The sequence below is a fragment of the Panulirus ornatus genome, chromosome 46, assembly GCF_036320965.1.
Source record: "Panulirus ornatus isolate Po-2019 chromosome 46, ASM3632096v1, whole genome shotgun sequence".
In the NCBI taxonomy this organism is placed as follows: Eukaryota; Metazoa; Arthropoda; class Malacostraca; order Decapoda; family Palinuridae; genus Panulirus; species Panulirus ornatus.
The window spans coordinates 33735843-33750842 of NC_092269.1; the positions used below are offsets into that span (position 1 = coordinate 33735843).

A 15000-nucleotide genomic window follows, 5' to 3' on the forward strand; every position below is an offset into this window, starting at 1 on the left:
GACGTATAACATTATCTGGACCCGACGCAAGAGAACAATACTCATCTGTAAGACTTGCAAAAAAAAAAAGGAAAAAAAAAAATAAGAGAGATTAATTTATCCGAGCGAAAGGGCAGATCCAACACGATGTAAAGAATTCGAAGTAACAAAGATGATTCATGGAACCCGGACAGCGTACTTAATAAACTCTCTTCAGGTTCCTGATAGGTCAGAGGTTGAAGGTTATTGGATGACGCGGTTGAATCTCGGATTTTTCTGCTCCGAGGAATTTATTATGGCCAGGCTCTGGAAATGTGTTAGTGGTGCCTGGAACAACTCGGGGGGGGGGGGGGGGGGGGGGGGCTACTGGAACTGTGTTAGTGGTACCTGGAACGACTCGGGTACTGCACCTTAGTGGTGCCTGGAACTGTGTTAGTGGCGCCTGGAACGACTCGCGTACTGGAAATGTGTTAGTGGTGCCTGGAACAACTCAGGTACTGGAACTGTATTAGTGGTGTCTGGAAATGTGTTAGTGGCACCTGGAGCAACTGGCGTACTGGAACTGTGTTAGGGGGGTACCTGGAACGACTCGGGTACTGGAACTGTGTCAGTGGTGGTTGGTAGAGTCCGTGTCTGGTACTGGAAATCATTCAGTGGGTATGAGAACTATGTTTAGTCATTACAGGTGATTATTTTGTTCATGGTATTTTGGAAGCTGGAGAGGAACTCAGGGGCTAATTGCTCTCTGAAGTGGTGTGTTTGTATATAGTCGAAGTATCATGGACTGGACGATATTATATGTCTTTGTCGAACGTACAATGTTATTAATTTGCCATTATTATTGAGGCAGGTAACGCTGATGGAGATTTTGCTTTCTTGTTTCCAGGTGAGTTTTGCGTGTGTGGCCTGGCTTGACCTGACGAGGAAGGAGGGTGAGTACTACTATTCTCAGTATTCTGCTGTGTACTGAGGAGTGAGGGGATTGAGGTGGGTATAGAAGAAAAGGGTTGAAGGCACTGGCCCTGTAGGACACCAGAAAGCGAGATCGAAGGTGGGTATTGCCCTTTTCTTCCTCAACTCTTGTCTCTCCTCGTCTTACTTCTTCATCTCGCCATCCATTTTAGTTCTTCAGTTGAAGTCGAGCCTCGACATGGGCTCCCAGTCGTGACTGGAGCCTCCAGCATGATAAAGGGAGATCGGACCAGAGCAGAGAAGGATCGAGTTAGGGAAAAGAAAGAGCGAATCAGGGGAAAGAGAGATCGAACCAAGTGAGAAAGACAGGTTGAACCAGGGAAGGGAATAAAGAGAGATCGAACCAGGGAACAGAGATCGAACCAGGGAAAAGGGAAAAAGAGAGATCGATCCAGGGAAAAAGGGAGATCGAGAAAGGAAGAAAAGAAAATGGCGTGAAATAATTAACGTTGGGGGACATCGATATAGGAGATCGGTGTTCTTCGATGCGCCAGGTATGTGTGTGTGTGTGTGTGTGTGTGTGTGTGTGTGTGACCGGTCCAGGGAGCCTTCGTCTTCGAGCGGCAAGTTCTTGCGTGGTTACCCACGAACCTGGGCTAAAGCTGGAGCGCCGGAGAGCGAACAAGAGGACCAGAGAGCAAGCAGGGGAGCCCCGCCCGCCTGCATGCTGGAGGAGGGAGGAGGAGGAGGAGGTGGTGGCGAGGCTGGTGTGAAGAGTGTGGACGGCGGTGGTAACCAGGGAGATACGAGGATGGTCTCCCTCATCTGCCATGCTTAAGTTCACACACACGCACACACACACACACACACACACACACACACAACACACACACACACGTGTCAGCGAGTCGTGGCCGATGCGTCGGCTTCGATTACCGGCCTGCTGTATCGGCATCATCGGGGCCGATGTCGGGTAATGAGTAATGAGATTCAATTCAGATACCCCGAGAACCTGAAGGTTGGGACAGATAGTCAGCCAGTCAACCAGACGATCGACCAGCCAGCCAGGTAACCAGCCGATCAGCCAGCCAGCCAGCCAGCCAGCCAACCAGCCGATCAGTCAGCCAGCCAGCCAACCAGCCGATCAGTCAGCCAGCCAGCCAACCAGCCGATCAGCCAATCAGCCGATCAGTCAGCCAGTCGACCAGCCGATCAACCAGCCAGCAAGCCAGCCAGTCATCCAGCCGATCAGCCAGCCAGCCAGCCAGTCAGCTGGATGATCAACCAGTTTGCTCCCCAGTCTGTCAACCAAGCAGCCAGCTGAGTGACCAGCAAGGTAACCAGCTGACTAACCAGCTTGGTAGCCCGCTGAACAACCAGCTTGGTAGCCAGTCAACCAGACACCAAGGGTCATGACCCTGACCCTGGGGTCATGACCCTTGGATGGACCTGAATTCATCCCTCACCAGGTTACCTTGTCCCATCGTCCCTCCCCCTCCCCTTCCCCCTCAACACCTAACCCCATTCAACCCCACCTTACCTTCCCCCCCCCTCCTACGAACCCCCTTTCAACCCCATCTCACTCTTCTCTCTAAACCCCACCACCCCCCAAACCCTCCACCCGATCCAAGCCCATGGCGAACCCCACCACTCATTGTTCCACCTCACCTCACCTCACCTCACCTGTTCAACCCCAGGTGATCTCGGTCCACCCTCCACCCCACACACCCAACCCCATCCCCGTTCCGCTCCGCCCATGTCCCACCCTCACCGTCACTCGTCGTAAACCCCCACCTGCTAATCCTTGACCCAACGTGCCACCACATCCACCACACCTCCAGAATTGTCACGTGGAGGACGACCTCCACCATAGCTACCGCCGCCACCACCGACACCGCTGGCGTCCACAGACTGTGGACCGTTCCGCATCCTCCGCCACACGCTCACTCCTCCTCCTCCACCGTGTCCCCTTAGGACTCCCCTCCACGGACTCTCGACTCCCTCCAGTCATCCACTCCGGACTCCCTCCCTCCAGTCATCCACACTAGACTCCCTCCCTCCAGTCATCCACACTGGACTCCCTCCCTCCAGTCATCCACACCGGACTTCCTCCCTCCAGTCATCCACTCCAGACTCCCTCCCTCCAGTCATCCACTCCGGACTCCCTCCCTCCAGCCATCCACACTGGACTCCCTCCCTCCAGCCATCCACACTGGACTCCCTCCCTCCAGTCATCCACACTGGACTCCCTCCCTCCAGTCATCCACTCTGGACTCCCTCCAGTAAGCCTTGCAGGACACGTACACACATACACACCTCTACCTGGAGCTCGTAACTCTGGATCAGACTCAAGGTGGTATAGGGGTCTCCTGCTGGCGTAGGCTGGGGGACGTGCCTACCTTGCTTGCTTGCTTGCCGTGCTTACCCGCCTCCTTGCTTGCCTGCCTGCTTGCTTGCTTGGCTTACCCATGGGCTTAATTCCAGTATTAGTGTAACCAGCGTTATGGACGCCCACTGGCTCTCGCGGCTGACGCGCGTAAGGGGGGAGTGAGAGTTGAAGGATTTTTGGAAGAGTGAGAAGGATCGGAAATGGTCGGAGGGAGAGGAAACAAGCATTTGAGTAGATGGAGAGAGAGAGAGAGAGAGAGAGAGAGAGAGAGAGAGAGAGAGAGAGAGAGAGAGAGAGAGAGAGAGAGTATGGCTTAGAGAACAGACGGACAAACAGAAAACGGAGATAAGAAAAAGAACCGACCCAGACACATGCGGTGCAGCGAATCCAGTCATTTTCCAAACTTGTGTCAGATAAATGGACTCTCGGGCCAGCAAGTCTGACGGTCAGACGGTCAGGCGTTCATTAGTCTCCATGTAGCTCGCTCTTAGCCTGATTAAGAAGTCCAACCCCACTTAACACACCCGTTGGTCTGCTCCCACTGCTTGGGGGGAAGAGGGGGAAGAAGGGGGACGTTTGGGGGAAAGGGGTGTGGAGGGTGGTGGGGGATACTTTACCCTTGGTCCTCTTGATTCACGAGGAGGAGGAGGTGATGGTGGCTGTGTTCTGATTCTCGTGTGCTGTTGATTCTCTGATTGGCGAGTCCAGGACTGCTTCCTGATTCACAGGTGACCCCCCACCCCTGATTCTTGCGTACTCTTGAATCTCTGATGGGTGATTCAGGGGGCCTCGTTCAGGTCCTTAGAACGTTGAGGCGAGGAATTGTGATTCTCAGATGTTCCTGATTCTCCTAGGCAAACCTTGTGATTCTCAGATGTTCCTGATTCTCCTAGGCAAACTTTGTGATTCTCAGAAGTTCCTGATTCTCCTAAGCAAACCTTGTGATTCTCAGATGTTCCTGATTGATTCTCCTAAGCAAACCTTGTGATTCTCAGATGTACCTGATTCTCCTAAGCAGGCCTGGGGCCGTATACTGATTCTTCGATGCAGGGAATCTCCGATCCTGGAGACGAAGGCTGAATTTTGATTCGCCTGTGGACGCTCAAGCTCTGCCGACCTGGTTCTTGTTTGGGTGGGTTTTTGAGTTCTCCGTCAACGCTTGGCGGGGTTGCGAACGCCGATTGGTGGTTGGCGTGTGTGTGTGTGTTTTTATGGGGCCTTTTTTTTTCCCCGGGGGGGGGGGGGGGGAGTTTAGGTTTAGGGATGGTCCGTGTCGGGATGGTGGTGGTTCGTGTTGAGGGTTTGATGGCGTGGTCTTCGTGGGTGAGGTGACTGTCCGTGTTGGTTTTTGAGCTCGTTGGCGATGGTTTGGTTACACAGTTCGTGGTTGCTTGAACGAACCCCGCGCCACAGTACGATGGAGAGTGACCCCCGCGCCTTAGTACGATGGCGAGTGACCCCCGCGTCTTAGTACGATGGCGAGTGACCCCCGCGCCTTAGTACGATGGAGAGTGACCCCCGCGCCTTAGTACGATGGCGAGTGACCCCCTGCGCCACAGTGCGATGGAGAGTGACCCCCGCGCCTTAGTGTGACTGAGAGTGACCCCCCTGCGCCACAGTGTGACCCGCCCGTGTCTGCTGTGGCACACACGGCAGTGGTCCCACTTTATAGTCATGCTACAGGAATACTGGGGGCGTGGAGCAGGTCGTCATCAGGAGTGTAGAAGGGTCATGCGGAGTGTAGAAAGGTCATGCGGAGTGTAGAAAGGTCATGCGGAGTGTAGAAAGGTCATGAGGAGTGTAGAAAGGTCATGCGGAGTGTAGAAAGGTCATGCGGAGTGTAGAAAGGTCATGCGGAGTGTAGAAAGGTCATGAGGAGTGTAGAAAGGTCATGCGATGTGTAGAAGGGTCATGCGGAGTGTAGAAGGGTCATGCGGAGTGTAGAAAGGTCATGCGGAGTGTAGAAGGGTCATCAGGAGTGTAGAAGGGTCATGCGGAGTGTAGAAGGGTCATGCGGAGTGTAGAAGGGTCATGCGGAGTGTAGAAAGGTCATGCGGAGTGTAGAAGGGTCATCAGGAGTGTAGAAGGGTCATGCGGAGTGTAGAAAGGTCATGCGGAGTGTAGAAGGGTCATCAGGAGTATAGAAGGGTCATGCGGAGTGTAGAAAGGTCATGCGGAGTGGAGAAAGGTCATGCGGAGTGTAGAAGGGGTCATGCGGAGTGTAGAAGGGTCATGCGGAGTGTAGAAAGGTCATGCGGAGTGTAGAAGGGTCATGCGGAGTGTAGAAAGGTCATGCGGAGTGTAGAAGGGTCATGCGGAGTGTAGAAGGGTCATGCGGAGTGTAGAAGGGTCATGCGGAGTGTAGAAAGGTCATGCGGAGTGTAGAAAGGTCATGCGGAGTGTAGAAGGGTCCTACGATGTGTAGAAGGGTCATGCGGAGTGTAGAAAGGTCATGAGGAGTGTAGAAGGGGTCATGCGGAGTGTAGAAGGGTCATGCGGAGTGTAGAAGGGTCATGCGGAGTGTAGAAAGGTCATGCGGAGTGGAGAAAGGTCATTCGGAGTGTAGAAGGGGTGTCATGCAGATGACATCATCTCTCAGTAAACTTCGCCAGGGAAGTTTCAGGTTCGTTATACCTCTTGCGTTAAGCAGGTTCACCATCAAACGCTCAGGTGTTCGGTCAATGCAGAGCTTCTCGTGTATAATGTGTCGCTGGAGCAAGGGTGAGGAGGAGGAGGAGGGGGCGTCGGCTGCGGCGGGAGGCAAGATGAGGAGGGAGGGATGGTGGTGGTGTTTGAAGATGCAAAATAAGCTCTTCCAAAAACAGCAGAAGGCAATTGTTTGCATATTTAACCAAGAGACGGTCGGGTTAAGGAGCCGAGTGTACACACACACACACACGAGAGAAAGAGAGAGAGAGAGAGAGAGAGAGAGAGAGAGAGAGAGAGAGAGAGAGAGAGAGAGAGAGAGAGAGACCAGGGTCTCGGGAGGGAGAACAGCAGCAGTTGACGGGTTATTTGGGGACCACAAGCCACGGAACGTTGATCCCAGAACTTGGAAGAAAAAAAAAACTATTATTAGCAAAATGAAGGAGCTAAGTGCACGAGACGTGTGTCTCCACGACGTGTGTGTGTGTCGTTTAACCCCAGGGGCGATGAGCAGCGACCGATGCTGTCTAGCCTTGTGTGCATCGCTGGTTATATTCTGTTTTGCGATGATTGTATTTGGTCGTCTTGCTTTATATACCCCGGTAGAATGATAGGTATTTTGATAGCAGCTCAGATAAGATTGGAATTAATAATGTCGGTGTTAATTCTAGTCTTATTCTTCCTTTATATATATATATATATATATATATATATATATATATATATTATCTCTGGGTATAGGGAGAAAGAATACTTCCCACGTATTCCCTGCGTGTCGTAGAACGCGACCAAAAGGGGAGGGAGCTGGGGGGCTGGAAATCCTCCCCTCCAGTTTTAATTTTTCCAAAAGATGGAACGGAGAAGGGGGCCAAGTGAGGATATTCCCTGTAAGGGTCAGTCCTCTGTTCTTAACGCTACTCGTTAACGCGGGAAATGGCGAATATGTATGGAAAATAAAGGATATATATATATATATATATATATATATATATATATATATATATATATATATATATATATATATATATATATATGTAATTTTTTCGTAGTTTTATATTTCTCTATCGTGGTACGAATGTGTCTGGGCCCAGAATCCCGTGTCATATATTTATTTGTATATTTCCTTTTTGAATTTTATGGGAAGTCATGAATTTTACATTTTTCTCTTCTCCGTGAGGCAAGGGGTGGGGGGGGGGGACACACCACCCCACCATATTCTCTCTCTCTCTCTCTCTCTCTCTCTCTCTCTCTCTCTCTCTCTCTCTCTCTCTCTCTCTGCCTCCCCCCCCAACCCCACCCTACAGGGCCCTTGGTTTGGGGGGGGGTTGGGTAGGGGTTATGGGGTTAGAATTCTATATTGCAGATTTTCAATTTTTTTCTTCTCTTTTTTTTCTTTCGCGCGGGGGAGAAAACTTTGTGCTAAAATCGTTGTGTGAGGTTTAGTCTATTGTCAGTAGTTTGCTGGCACGGAGGGAGGGGGCGTGATACCCGGTGTAGCTCCCAAACGTCGTCTCTCCGTTTTTTATGAGGGAATTTATTGAACTCTTTTTTCTTTATTATTATTTTGCTTTTCACTTCGTTTTCTGGAATGATTTCAGTTAATGTGGTTTTGTCCTCATTTCGTGTAATGATCACATCTTCGATGTATATCAACTGACTGTTGTATTTCTCTCTTGTGTCTCCCCTGATGTGATTATTACACGAAAGTGCACTTGGGAACTTTTCGTGTTTCATTTTCCCCGTGGACTCATAGGAATATCTTGATCACGCGCAAAATTGTGATCCTTTCCAATATATATATATATATATATATATATATATATATATATATATATATATATATATATATATATATATATATATATCGGGGAATACGCTGGAGTCACTGGATATGATATCTTGCGTCACCGATCGTATGTCGGGGAATGGCTGTACGTAACGAGCGACACAGTCGCCTTTAATCACCTTCCGGATGTTAGTAGATAAGGGCAATTAGTCTTTGGGGGGGAAGGGGGGGTTGTGGAATTTAGAACGATTGGTCCACCATTAGCTAATCAGCTAATCTTTTCAGGGAGGAGATAAATAAAATGTTGATATTTGTCTCCTGTTTATCTTTCCCGTAATGCGAGCCGATTTGATCACCCGGACGGTATGTCGTAGTGCGAGCGTAATGAGAGGCGCCTCTGGGGTATATTGCCGTCGATAATTGTTATCGGGAAGTGATAAGAGATTTTGGGTAGTGATTGCCGCTTTGGTCTGTGTTCGTTTGTGGGTCGTTTTCGTGTTTTCATTCATTTTTTTTCCTCTTCCTTTTTATCGAGAGGAATGGAATGTTGGGTATTAACGTTTGAGTGTTCTTTAGTCTCATGGGCGCGACAGTGTACGATCTTTGAACACGACGGTACGAAGCGCTGCGGTGCGTTCCTTGAACACGACGGTACGACTCTTGGGCGCGACGGTACGAAGCGCTACGGTGCGATCCTTGAACACGACGCTACGAAGCGCTGCGGTGCGACCCTTGAACACGACGGTACGAAGCGCTGCGGTGCGATCCTTGAACACGACGGTACGAAGCGCTGCGGTGCGATCCTTGAACACGACGGTACGAAGCGCTGCGGTGCGATCCTTGAACACGACGGTACGAAGCGCTGCGGTGCGATCCTTGAACACGACGGTACGAAGCGCTGCGGTGCGATCCTTGAACACGACGGTACGGAGCGCTGCGGTACGATCCTTGAACACGACGGTACGGAGCGCTGCGGTGCGATCCTTGAACACGACGGTACGAAGCACGACGGTACGTTCCTTGAACACGACGGTACGAAGCGCTGCGGTGCGTTCCTTGAACACGACGGTACGAAGCACGACGGTACGACTCTTGGACACGACGGTACGAAGCGCTGCGGTGCGATCCTTGAACACGACTGTACGAAGCGCTGCGTTGCGATCCTTGAACACGACGGTACGACTCTTGGACGCGACGGTACGAGGTTATATCACGACGGTACGACCCTTGGGTATGATGGCTTGGCTCCTGATGTGACCCCAAAGTGTCGTCCAGCACCTTGAGGACGACCACCCAGCACCTTGAGGACGACCACCCAGCTTTTCGAGTACGACCAGCCTGTACCTTGAGGACGACCACCCAGCTTTTCGAGCACGACCAGCCTGTAACTTGAGGACGACCGTTCAGCGTCAAGTACGACCATCCAGCGCACCGTGAGGACGACCACCCAGCACCTTGAGGACGACCACCCAGCACCTTGAGAACGACCACCCAGCACCTCGAGGACGACCACCCAGCACCTTGAGAACGACCACCCAGCACCTCGAGGACGACCACCCAGCACCTTGAGAACGACCACCCAGCACCTCGAGGACGACCACCCAGCACCTTGAGAACGACCACCCAGCATTTCGAGTGTGACCACCCAGCACCCTGAGTATGGCCCGCCAGCACTTCGAGTACGACCTGCCAGCGCTTCGAGTACGACCACCCTGCACTTCGAGGACGACCACCCTTTACCTTGATACGACTTTGTCAACCCGCCCTTGATGATAAGACTTCAGTCCTGCATGCGCAAAGGACATAGAGGTGACTTTAGTGTAAGAGTTCAACGTGGCGTGGACGTGGTCGGCCTTAGAGCAAGGGGGGGTGAGACGCGTGGGGAAGACAGTGCTAAGCGGCGGAGCCATGATATCACCCCGTAAAGGTGATGATGCAGGGGGGGAAAAAAGTGTCATAAACTTAGTGGTTATCGTGTTACAAGCGACCTTGTTGCGCTCGTTTTGCTTCCACGTCCAACACACACACACACACACACACACACACACACACACACACACACACACACACACACAACCTCCCCACCCATCCCCTTCTTCATCAACCTCTTCCTCTCTCCCCCACCCCCTTCCATCCCCCCCCCTCTGCCTGCCTCGGGGAGGGAAACGCGATGAGAAATTATGTGAATCGAGGTCGGTTGAGAGAGAGAGAGAGAGAGAGAGAGAGAGAGAGAGAGAGAGAGAGAGAGAGAGAGAGAGCGTTGAAACTCGAAAGCAAACACCACAAGCAACACAGGGTTGAATTTAGTTACAGTTAATTTGAAGGTTAAGATATATATATATATATATATATATATATATATATATATATATATATATATATATATATATATATATATACACACACACACACGCACACACACACATGCACGGACCCTCGTTCTTTTGTGATTAGTGTGGGTGGCCTGTGTCAACACGGGCTCGTAGTCGGACCCCCATGGGTTCGAATCCCGGACTCGGGATTCGTCCCACGCCCAACCCAGGTCTTCATCCTCTCCCCCCCTCCCCCGGGGGAGCTGGTAGATAAGTGGCTTAGGTTGGAGGGGTGAGGTTGTGTGCATACACACACACACACACACACACACACACACACACACACACACACACACTGAAGTAAAGACATGGTACGTATATGCAAGCTCAGGAGACCACATGTAGGAATTATATACACACAAACACTCTCTCTCTCTCTCTCTCTCTCTCTCTCTCTCTCTCTCTCTCTCTCTCTCTCTCTCTCTCGCCATCCACGTTTACCCCACACCTCAACTTTCCTTAGACTTACACCTCCGCCCCCCGCCCGCTCCCCGCCCCCCTCCTTCCTCACCCCACGCTCATATCTTCCACACACACACACACACACACACACACACACACACACACACACACACACACACACACACCTTCTCTCTCCCCACCTCACCTCCCCCATTCTTCCCCACCACCAGTGTCACTAAGGGGCGTTAGGCCCCCCTGCCCAGTAACCGTGTGTGTGTGTGTGTGTGTGTGTGTGTGTGTGTGTGTGTGTGTGTGTGTGTGTGTGTGTCCGTCCGTCCGTCCCCAAGGAGCCATCCGGGGAGAAGGGAGGTGTGAAATGCGTCGGGTCGAAGGTGCTCAATGACGTCTAGACACGGTGTTGTTTACCTGGGTCGTGGCGGGGGAGACAGAGAGAGAGAGTATGTATATGTGTCTGTGTCTGTGTCTGTGTGTGTGTGTGTGTGTGTGCGCTTCCCCGGTATTGCGATAGAATTTCCCTCCATGGGCGAGCCACCATTTGTTGCGCCATAAACAATTCACGACATCAAATGGCCTCGCTTGTATTTTTTTTTTCTCTTTTGTTTATACGTCTGGATCCCAACCAACCCCACACCCCCCCCGAGCGAATCCTCTTCCTCGGCTCCAACACCTCTGGATCTCTTTGGGGGAGGGGGGGGGGTTGTAACGACTCGGGTCTCTCCCCAGAGAGTAAGGCTTGTGTTGTCTAGCCGTTACGGCAGTGCCCCTTGAATCTCTGGGGGGGTCTGAGTCTCCCCGGAGAGCACGAGTGATATGATCGCTGTTACGGCAGTGCCATCCCTGAGTCTCTGGGGGTCTGAGTCTCCCCGGAGAATACGAGTGATAGTATCGCTGTTACGTGTTCACTCCTTTAATCTCTGGGGGTCTAGGTCTACCCGGAGATCTTGGGTAATGCTTTCTCGCTATTTCTCCATTAACCCCTGAACCTCTGGGGTCCGACTGTCCCCAGAGCTTAAAGGTGAGAGTAGAGGGTGTGTATTTTAGGGGCAGTTTAAAGGGAGAGCTAAAAGTGGGTGGTGAGGGGAAGTGGCGCTTGGGAGAGTGGAGCGATTGAGGGGAAGTGGCGCTTGGGAGAGTGGAGCGATTGAGGGGAAGTGGCGCTTGGGAGAGTGGAGCGGGTGAGGGAAAGTGGTGCGTGGGAGAGGGGAGTGGATGAGGGGAAGTGGTGCGTGGGAGAGGGGAGCGGATGAGGGGAAGTGGCGCGTGGGAGAAGGGAGCAGGTGAGAGGAAGTGGCGCGTGGGAGAGGGGAGCGGGTGAGGGGAAGTGGCGCGTGGGAGAGGGGAGAGGCTTGTGTGGTGGGGGGGTCACGCGGGTTATTGCTAGTTATCCTAGCTATACAGTGGTACTGTGACCCACAGTGGGTGAAGGGGATCTCCTTGTGACTGAGTATATACCAGTATACTCCCGTATACCAGTATACTCCCGTATACCAGTAGACAGAATAGGGGGGAGGGGGGTTGTTAACTGCCTACCATAACCATTTGCTTAGGGGAGGGAGGGAGGAGGCGGCATCCGTCGCTGAGGGGGTAGATGGTGATTGAAGAGAGAGAGAGAGAGAGAGAGAGAGAGAGAGAGAGAGAGAGAGAGAGAGAGAGAGAGAGAGAGAGAGAGAGAGATTTTACCCCAGACTTTAAGACTGCCACGTAGATACACAGACGTCAGCAGTGGTCATCATTACGCATCTCCAGACGGCGGGGAAGTTGGCAGATCAGCTGACGTGACGATGAGGTTGTAACGCGGACGAATTCACTTCCGCCGTTCCTTCCCGGACTTCGTAGACTTCCACCGTGCTTCCCCGGACCACGTAGACTTCCACCGTACCTTCCCGGACCACGTAGACTTCCAACGTGCCTTCCCGGACCTTTTAGACTTCCACCGTGCTTTCCCGGATCTTGTATGCTTTCCCGGACCACGTAGACTTCCACCGTGCTTTCCCGGACCTTGTAGACTTCCACCGTGCTTTCCCGGGCCTCGTAGACTTCTACCGTGCCCTCCTGGACCTTGTAGACTTCCACTGTGCCTTCCCGGACCACGTAGACTTCCACCGTGCCTTCCCAGACCACGTAGACTTCCACCGTGCCTTCCCGGACCTTGTCGTTAGCTTGGCCTGGTCTTGAGCTTTCCCAACTGTGTTTTCCACATTGTCTTGCGACAGTGTGCCCCTCAAACGTAGGACCCTCGTACCCTGTGCTTCTTATACACAGCAGTTTGAGCTGTTTTTTTTGAGGTTTTTTTTCTTCTTTTTAGCCATTAGGAGAGTGTGTGTGTGTGTGTGTGTGTAGTGAGGTCGCTCTTTAAGCTGGGTGAGATTGTGCTGTTAGGGAGGTGGGGTCCTCTTTTTTTTCAAGCTGGGGTAAGTCGCTCGTTCGTAACCGGGGGTCCTTAGCCCTCCCCAGAGATGGTGGGGATGGGAATGGGGAGATCTCTAATGGCCATTTAAAGGCGAGGATTAAGACATTACGAGAGGGGATGGGAGGTTTGGGTTTGGGGGGGATACAAATGGCGGTAGTGGTTCAGGCTACGAGAGGGGATGGGAGGTTTTGGGTGTGGGGGATACAAATGGCGACAGTGGCTTAGGCTTTCGGGTTGTGGTTGGTGGGCTGTGGATTAGTCATTGAGGTTATTTATTTACACAGACGAACATAAACCTCAGAACACCAATTGGACGACGGAGAGACAGACAGAACGCCGAGCGAGGGTCACCAGGGAGACGCAGTAGGTCGGAGGAGCGAGGAACTCCTCCCTCCCTCCACTGTGGGTTCGAAGCTGGGACTCTCTTGGCGCACGCCCACCTAAACCTCCCGAGGGCGCGGATGATTTAGCCTTCAGCCCCTCACAAGGAGGAGCAGCGGGGTCTCGGAACAAGGAATGGATGGCCCAGTTTGCTGTAGAACTTGTAGGCATCAGGCGCTCCGGCGAGGAGGAGGAGATGTGTCTGTAAAAGAAAAAAAAAAAAGAACTTTTTCTTTCTCTCTTATTATGTACCCCCGTCCCCCTCAACTGCTCCCCCCCCCCCTCCTCCTCCCCCAGGGTAGAAAAACAACAGAATGATTTAACAAGGGAAATGATGGAGTGGTGATCAATGGAGAGACATTAAGTTATGTAACGGGCCAAACCTGATTAATATTAAGTGATGTATGGTCGACCCTGTGAAAGTTGAACGGGATTGAAATGATAATTATTTTTTGTTACTATATATGATTTATGGGTCTTTTCGAATGGGCTATACTTGATTTATAAGATTTAATATATATATATATATATATATATATATATATATATATATATATATATATATATATATATATATATATATATATTTTCTTTTTCAAACTATTCGACATTTCCCGCATTAGCGAGATAGCGTTAAGAACAGAGGAGTGGGCCTTTGAGGGAATACCCTCACCTGGCCCAGTTCTCTGTTCCTTCTTTTGGAAAATTAAAAAAAAAACGAGAGGGGAGGATTTCCAGCCCCCCGCTCCCTCCCCTTTTAGTCGCCTTCTACGACATGCAGGGAATACGTGGGAAGTATTCTTTCTCCCCTATCCCCAGGGAATATATATATATATATATATATATATATATATATATATATATATATATATATATATATATATATATATATATATATATATATATTCCTATGAGTCCACGGGGAAAATGAAACACGAAAAGTTCCCAAGTGCACTTTCGTGTAATAATCACATCATCAGGGGAGACACAAGAGAGAAATATAACACTCAGTTGATATACATGGAAGAGACGAAGCTAGGACGCCATTTTTTTTTTCTTTACCACAGTAAGGCCATGGTTCAGTCAGAGGCGGAGTCGGAGTGGTGAACCCGTTGGCTTATATCAGTTCAGTCGTTCGCCTCCACTCCTCCTCCTCCTCCTCCTCCAGCCACGCGAGCGAGGAGCGAGAACGTCGGTCCGCCCCCACCGACCACCGCCGCCATCATCAGGAACTTCAAAGACCCAGATGACGATTTTGCTCCTGCCGCCCCTTTTGACGCGCGCGCGCGCGCACACACACACACACACACACACACACACACACACACACGAGATATGTCCGATCTCTTGCGTCGAGAAATTTTCCTTTTCATTTACTAAGCTGCCCTTTTTTTTCCCCCAATTCCCCTGTGATGAGGATTTTCTGGTGGGATGAGAGACTGTATGGTAATGAGAAGCTGCAGAGAGAGAGGTGTGTGGGCCGACCTTCATCGAATCTGTCAAAATGGCAGGCGACAGGTGTTTCGTTTTCTATGCGACAGTGTTTTCCCGTTTTTTTTTATGCGTTTTTCTCGTTTTTTTATGTTTTTTTTTTTTTTTTTTTTAGTTTATCATCAACTGTGAGTATATGGTACTGGAGACGAAACCAGGTCTTCAAACATGAATTCGAGACGACCTAACCACCGATCCCCCGGGGGTTCAG

The 15000-nt window shown here is 51.0% G+C and overlaps 1 protein-coding gene across 16 annotated transcripts in view; it reads left to right on the plus strand.

Annotated features, from left to right (window-relative positions):
* Positions 1-15000, plus strand: part of LOC139763209 (uncharacterized) — a 708912-nt gene that overhangs the window by 211043 nt on the left and 482869 nt on the right. The window lies entirely within an intron of this gene.